The sequence below is a fragment of the Montipora foliosa genome, chromosome 7 (assembly GCF_036669935.1).
Source record: "Montipora foliosa isolate CH-2021 chromosome 7, ASM3666993v2, whole genome shotgun sequence".
In the NCBI taxonomy this organism is placed as follows: Eukaryota; Metazoa; Cnidaria; class Anthozoa; order Scleractinia; family Acroporidae; genus Montipora; species Montipora foliosa.
Genome location: NC_090875.1, coordinates 18,835,349 through 18,841,696, shown reverse-complemented (window position 1 = coordinate 18,841,696; position 6,348 = coordinate 18,835,349). Strand labels below are relative to the sequence as shown.

The following is a 6,348-nucleotide window of genomic DNA, read 5'->3' as shown; positions in this document are numbered from 1 at the left end:
TGCGTGCACCGAGAGATTTTTCTCCGGGTAGTCCAGTTTCCCCTCTCCTCAAAAACCAACATTTGACTTGATATGCGTTGATTGTTAATTTTAGTTTACGGTGTCCTCAATTAGTGCTCCAGCGCTAGAACGGCTAGACACTTAAATAAAGTTCATTTCCTTTTTCCATGACCCAGAAGTGTCGAATCTCTCTCATTTGGCCGTGGCTCATCAGTTTACGGTATTATCTAAATTTAGACCACAAGTTTTGCCAAGTGATGGCCAATCAGATAAGGCTTAATGACCGCAACTCTCGTGATTGGTCCGTAATTTGGGGCAATTTGCTCCCTAGTATGGCGGATTTGTACCATGTGATCACTATCCTGCAAAGGGCCCATTTTCTTCATGAACTCATAAGACAGCTTCATCGAGAATAGAACTTAATCCCCTGGGAATAGAAGTCTATTCTATCCTTGTAATGGGTAAAAAATACTTTTTTGTCACGTGAATGGAAACAAGCTGTACTTTTGTACACAGTATGAAAATTCCCGTATAAAATCCCTGTCACCCCTAAGTCGACATAAAAAGAATTTTAAGCATGAGAGGTATAGTTTTTAAACGCTGGCCAAAGTGCTGAATCAGATCCTGATGATGCTTTCATAAGATAAAAGGAAGTTGCAAAGAATCTGTTGAGCCTATAAGAGCTATTGGCTATTGATTTTAAAGTCGAGCACAGATAATATCTAACCAGGGGTAATGGCATTGTTATTCCCAATAAGAAACGGTGTAGAGGGAGTTTCAATCCGGTAAACCAATCAAAACTCGAAGTAATTACACGTAGTCGACACAACGCGCGGGAAAATGTGCACGCGCGATTTTGGTTTCACTTCTCCGGGGTTGAAAAAGTGACACGAGAACTTTGAACCAATAACTGAGTGAAGTAATGCAAAAACAAAGTAATTCGCTAATTACTTTCGATACTCAATTAAAAACAGCTCTATTATAATTTTGTAGGGATTGAAAGCACGAAAAGCAATGATGATAACACTTCCCTCTGGAATTCCTTAAAAATCTGTTTTATTCCATTTATCTACTATCATAAATACAGCGTAACCGTCTACCGTAATATTGGTCAATAATAAATAAAATACTCAAATCTCATTTCTACCTTTTTACGAATTGTACTATACTTTTGGAAGATAAAATCTAAATGTCAAAAATCCAAACTGCCTAAGGCTTAAATTTTTTGAACTTGTCAAATTAAAAACAATAGAAAATTGCAACTTATTTGCTGGTTTTTTTTCATTGTCGCCTCCGTTAAAAGATAAGACAAAATGTGAATTCTTTTTTAAAGAACGTCTGGCCCTGACTCAATCATCGTATTTTCGTATCGTCGGTTCTCAGTTCAACGCCACATACGCAAACTTACATCAAACCTTGAGAATTTGCTTTGAATTCAATACACGTGATTTATCCTTCCAAATTTAGACTTTGGGGATTATTTGAATTATCCAATAATGTAAATGATAACTCTGATATTGAGCATTCACAAAGTCTTTAACACTGTTGTCACAAGCAAGGGGTAAATTGTTTTTGTTTTTAATAATAATTAATATCCATTGAATTTTTCCTCACGGTTTTCGTTTATCTATTGTCGGCGTCATGTGTGATTGGCGTGCTTTCGCTGATGGTGTCTGTTCCTTGGAATGGTTTTTTTTGTTGGTTTACGGCACCCAGGCCACTGACCGGCAAAGCACCGCCTTCGCACACGTATCTTGGCTTGACGACTACTTTCTGTAGTTGTCTCGGACTGCGCATGTGCGGACACGGACAAAGTTGGTGGGTTGGTTGTCATTGCACTAAGGCCAGGTTCGAAGTCTTTCAATTTAAACAGCTTTTCAAAGAAGTCGGATTGGTATTCTTCTCTTTGGATTTCTTTATTTCCGTTTTTGTTTGAAGCTCGAGCCATTAGTGCTTCCTAAAAGATAGATAGCAAACATTAATAGTTCGTTCAGAACGTTTTTTTACTAATCCAGTTAATATTTGGACCGGGCATGAGAGTAGCCGTTAATAGCTTGACTTTGACGTCACAGAAGGGCCAGTATCTAAGGTGGAGTATAGGGAGTAAAGTACCACTCCCAAGTACTATCAATTTCTGTACTTAGTTCAGTATGACAGTTGCAAAAGTGCGGCAATATATAACTATGATTGGCATTAAATGATAATGACGTGGAACACGGTGTTAACCTCATCGAAACTCTGTTTAATCCCCCAAAAGAGTTAAATTGTTGCATCTGGCAACGGATAAACGGTTAATTGTCTCATTAATCTGGACTGGTGAACTTGCCACACATTTAACAGTATAGTTTTGGAATGTCAAGAAGCCGGCGTCAGTGTGCAGCTATCTTTGTAAGTCCGGTTACCATCAAAAGAGTAAATTGTCAAAGGCTAAGTTGAAGTGCTAGTAGTAATCTTTTCAAGTCGACTAATCTCACAGAGGTAACCCGTTCAACGAACTTTGACCATTTTGCGGTTACTGCTAGTCAGTTTCTACCATGCATTATAATTAGGAACGGTTAATTGTAGGAAAAACATTTTTTTTCAGTAATTTTGCAAACTTGCCTTCAATATACGTCTTTTCTCTCGAAGTTCTTGCCTTTCAAATCTTGGTCTTCCAGATGTTAGCATTGCTGATGACACCAACAGAAGGAATGCAACGATTGCATAAGTGCTTAACGCCTTCATTGCAAGATAGTTCCTCAACGGAAGTACTTCAGACAGATTGTTTCACTAACTGAAAGAAAGGAAACAAATATTTTAGCTCCTTGGGTGAACCAATGGCGAACTAAACTTGTTTCATTCTGCAAGGGATTTAACGCCCCCAAATGTAACAGGATTAAGAATTAAAAACTCTTCTCGACCTTAACTTTGTTATTGAAATACCCGATATGGAGTTGCCACGAAGACTAGATCTTCGATGTTATTGGTAAGTATATATCAAGTTTTCTGCCACAACTATATTTGTGATGGTATCATCAAGTACCAGTAAAACCGTCGGTTTCTCTCATGTCGTGCAAAAATGTTTGGTAATTAAACCGAACATGCATTTTGCCTCTGAAACTTCCTATGCCGTGTAGTTATACGTTGTTTCCTTTAGGCGGCATCCTCAAGTGAGGCACATGTCGATTTCTGCATTTACGTAAATAATTAAGCGTGCAGTGTCATGTATTTGATCGATTTATCGCATTTTAACTGACATTACTATTTCTTATAAGAAAATCCGTGCAGCGAAAGAAAAAAAGCCCGAAAACTGAAATTGCTCACCGGATTTTCAACTAATTGTCGACTTAATTATACCGCCTACGTTCCACGCTGAGCAACGGAACTTTTTCAACAAGGGTATACGCCGTGACAGTACATTTCACGTCCACTACGGCTTTTATTCAAGCGTACTCCAGGTTTGTTGTTACAAAACTCTTTTACGCGGCTTGAAAAACTCTTTAATCCCGAAAACTGGAAAACTATCACCCGCTTATTAAAAAAGCTGGTCTTTTGACATGCTTCCTAGAGGAAATGGAATAAAAAACAAACTGCAAGATTTCATGCTTCGAGCATGGTGTCGTGTGGGTCCCAATGTGCATCCGAAAGGTTTGTCCAGAAACACACACTGACGAGGGATGACCAATTCACACGGACCATGAGAAAACGAAAAAACTGGCCATTTCGAGAAACTATCTGAAGTGTAGGCTTCAATTAGATAAGGTACTTAATTGACGGCTTTTATGACAGTTTGCCCAGGCACTGTTAAGAATTTTTTTTATCCTATTTCAGTCAAATTTAGACTGAGGCAAGCTTGTGTGTTCCAAGGGTTAGGTCTTCGTTACAATCGATATCGACATAAACAAGAATGCTGAAAAGTTACTTAACAAGACTTGGTTACAAACACATACCTTTTTGCACAAAGTTGTTGTAGGGAAAATGGAGCCTTTCTTCTTGTAAAAAAATATGTTCCACAGACTTCAGAGGTGCTCGAAAGTTCAAACTCGATGTTCTGTTAAACTGTGTTACAGAAGACAACCCTCTGTTTTATAGCCAAGCGAACAAAGTCCCACCCACATTTACTTGTGAAATCAATCAGTTTAGCGTCATTGCGGCATGACAGTTATTTTGCTTTAGCAGGAAAAGATCACTTGCACATGTCGTACTCACAAAGTTGAAAACACCTTTAGGAATTTTAAATCTTCCTCATTTCAACGATTAATCTTTTTCTCTGTGAACCCTCTACAAAAGGTTACTCAAACATGAGTCTTGAGCCATAAGTAAGCTCGACAAAATTTTCTGATACTATATATTATAATCCCTAACCATTTTAAATTTTATGTCTGTCATGTCTCGATTTCCTGCCGCTCTGTCATAGGCGTAAGGACCTGGCGTTTGTCTCTCGAGGATCTAACTTTCGGAGCAATCCAGCTTGCGATCTAATTATAACATGGTCCTTAAGTTTTCTAAATATGTTAAAAGATCAGCTTTTATACTATCATCAGTTCACTCTTTTTACAATTAATTATTTTTCGGGGCCTTGAAGAGTCGCCCATGTGGCACGAGTCAATTACATTGTTCTCCATTCGTGTCATAAATCCTTTATTAAAACAATCTGAAGGAAATTTCTGTCCTTTTTTCAATACAATTCCACCAAAAATAAAGTATAAGGACATTCTCAAGAACTTAGTAGTCTTTTTATGTTCCCGGGGCTCAAAATGCTGTATATGGTCGCTCGAGTTTTTAACTAGTTATCTTTAACTTTTGCTACCTCAAGAAGTGATTCCCTTATAAGGAAAAAGAATTTCAGAGGATTCCAAGCCATTTAAAATCTGTTCACATGGCAATTTTTATAATAGTTTCTTAATTCAATCAAGTGTTAGCTCCATTGCGAGTTCTTTCAAAATCAAGTTTTTTTAATTGGATTAACTAGAGAAAAAAAGTTATATTCATAACAGAGATTCAGCTGATTATATTAGCCAATGTTTCAAATTTTGTCTAAAGCCCGGTTTCCACGACCACCTTATTAACACGGTACCGGTTCGAATTTGCTTCCAGTCCCTAAAAAAAACGGCCTGGTTCCCTCCATTTTTGTGGTGTAAATGGAAGTGTTCTTGGCACCAGTGCGGACCAGTGCCCCAAAACGTACGGGTGTGGGCGGTAGCGGGTAGACCAAATTCAAACGGATACTCTGCCAAAAAGGTTGTCGTGTAAACCCGGCTTAGGTCAATCAGTTTTTCGACTCCACCGCAAAATTCTTGAAATCTTTTTCATTTTAACTTATCAGTTCTTTCAACAAAACGAAGGCTTTCCAGAAAAATAACATTGCGATATTAAAAAAAAATCGACTTAAGTTAGGTAGTTAAACTATGTAAGTTTGAAAAAATAGCTAATTCATCAAAACAGCCTGTGGTATAAATTCTATCTGCTCAAAATTAGTCGTTTTCTTAATAGTTTTTAAAACACTGAACCGCAAGTTAGCTTTAAATACATGAAAAGAATCCAAACGCTTTTTGTTTCCAGGCCAGTCAGTTTGGGGAATATGGCGATAAATATAGGAAATAACACAGACTGTTTACTTCTTTAACGTAATATCCGCCCTTGATGACGAGAAATTCGTGTGAGGTATCTCGGAAATAATTCAGAAAACCTATTCGCTAATACGTGACGCTGCAAAAAATGCTTGGGGAGACCGAGAATGGAAGGCTATGATGATTTATACTGGAAGACAGTTTGCGGTGGTGCAAAACGGAATCATTTGCACTCGTGATCCCATGACCTTTATGGATAACATTAAGGTATGTTTACTCTATTTAGAGATATATTTGAAGAGCTCGTTGACACAATCGTGCAAACTCTTAAAGACGCGTTAATTCGTTTACAAACAAAGGAGTCATTATCAAGTCGTTGTGATGTAAAGTGGCACTTAAATCAACAAAAGGATCGTTGAGGACAACTTTACGTTGAGGTATTTGCCAATCACTGTCAACAGTAATCTGAGGTTTGCTATTTGGTGGAACCGTGCTCCAGACGGGAATAAATATGTAAGGGGATCCTCGTTATTCGCATGGCCATAAAATTCAGATAAGAAAGGTCGAAGTTCAGTTTGTAATATTCGGCTATAATTGCTTGACTGATATATTTAAGTAATATCTTGTACCTTCAGCAAATGCGGGGGAGGAATTATTATTTGACGTGATAAAATGTTGAAGTTAAAACACTACAAAGAACTGTTTCTCTTAACTAAGGCTTAGACCATCAGGAATTTCAGGCTATTGGATATTTTGACACGTGCTAAAATTTATGTTGGTTATGTGTGAGCCGTTCAAA

At 37.8% G+C, this 6,348-nt stretch overlaps 1 long non-coding RNA gene across 1 annotated transcript; it reads right to left on the bottom strand.

Annotated features, from left to right (window-relative positions):
• Positions 1-1,031: 1,031 nt before the first annotated feature.
• Positions 1,032-4,088, bottom strand: LOC138011051 (uncharacterized). The gene is made up of 3 exons (XR_011124636.1): positions 3,930-4,088; positions 2,598-2,773; positions 1,032-1,953 (listed from the first exon to the last, which is right to left on the bottom strand). It is a non-coding gene; the product is annotated as an uncharacterized lncRNA (long non-coding RNA).
• Between the last annotated feature and the right edge of the window lie 2,260 nt (positions 4,089-6,348).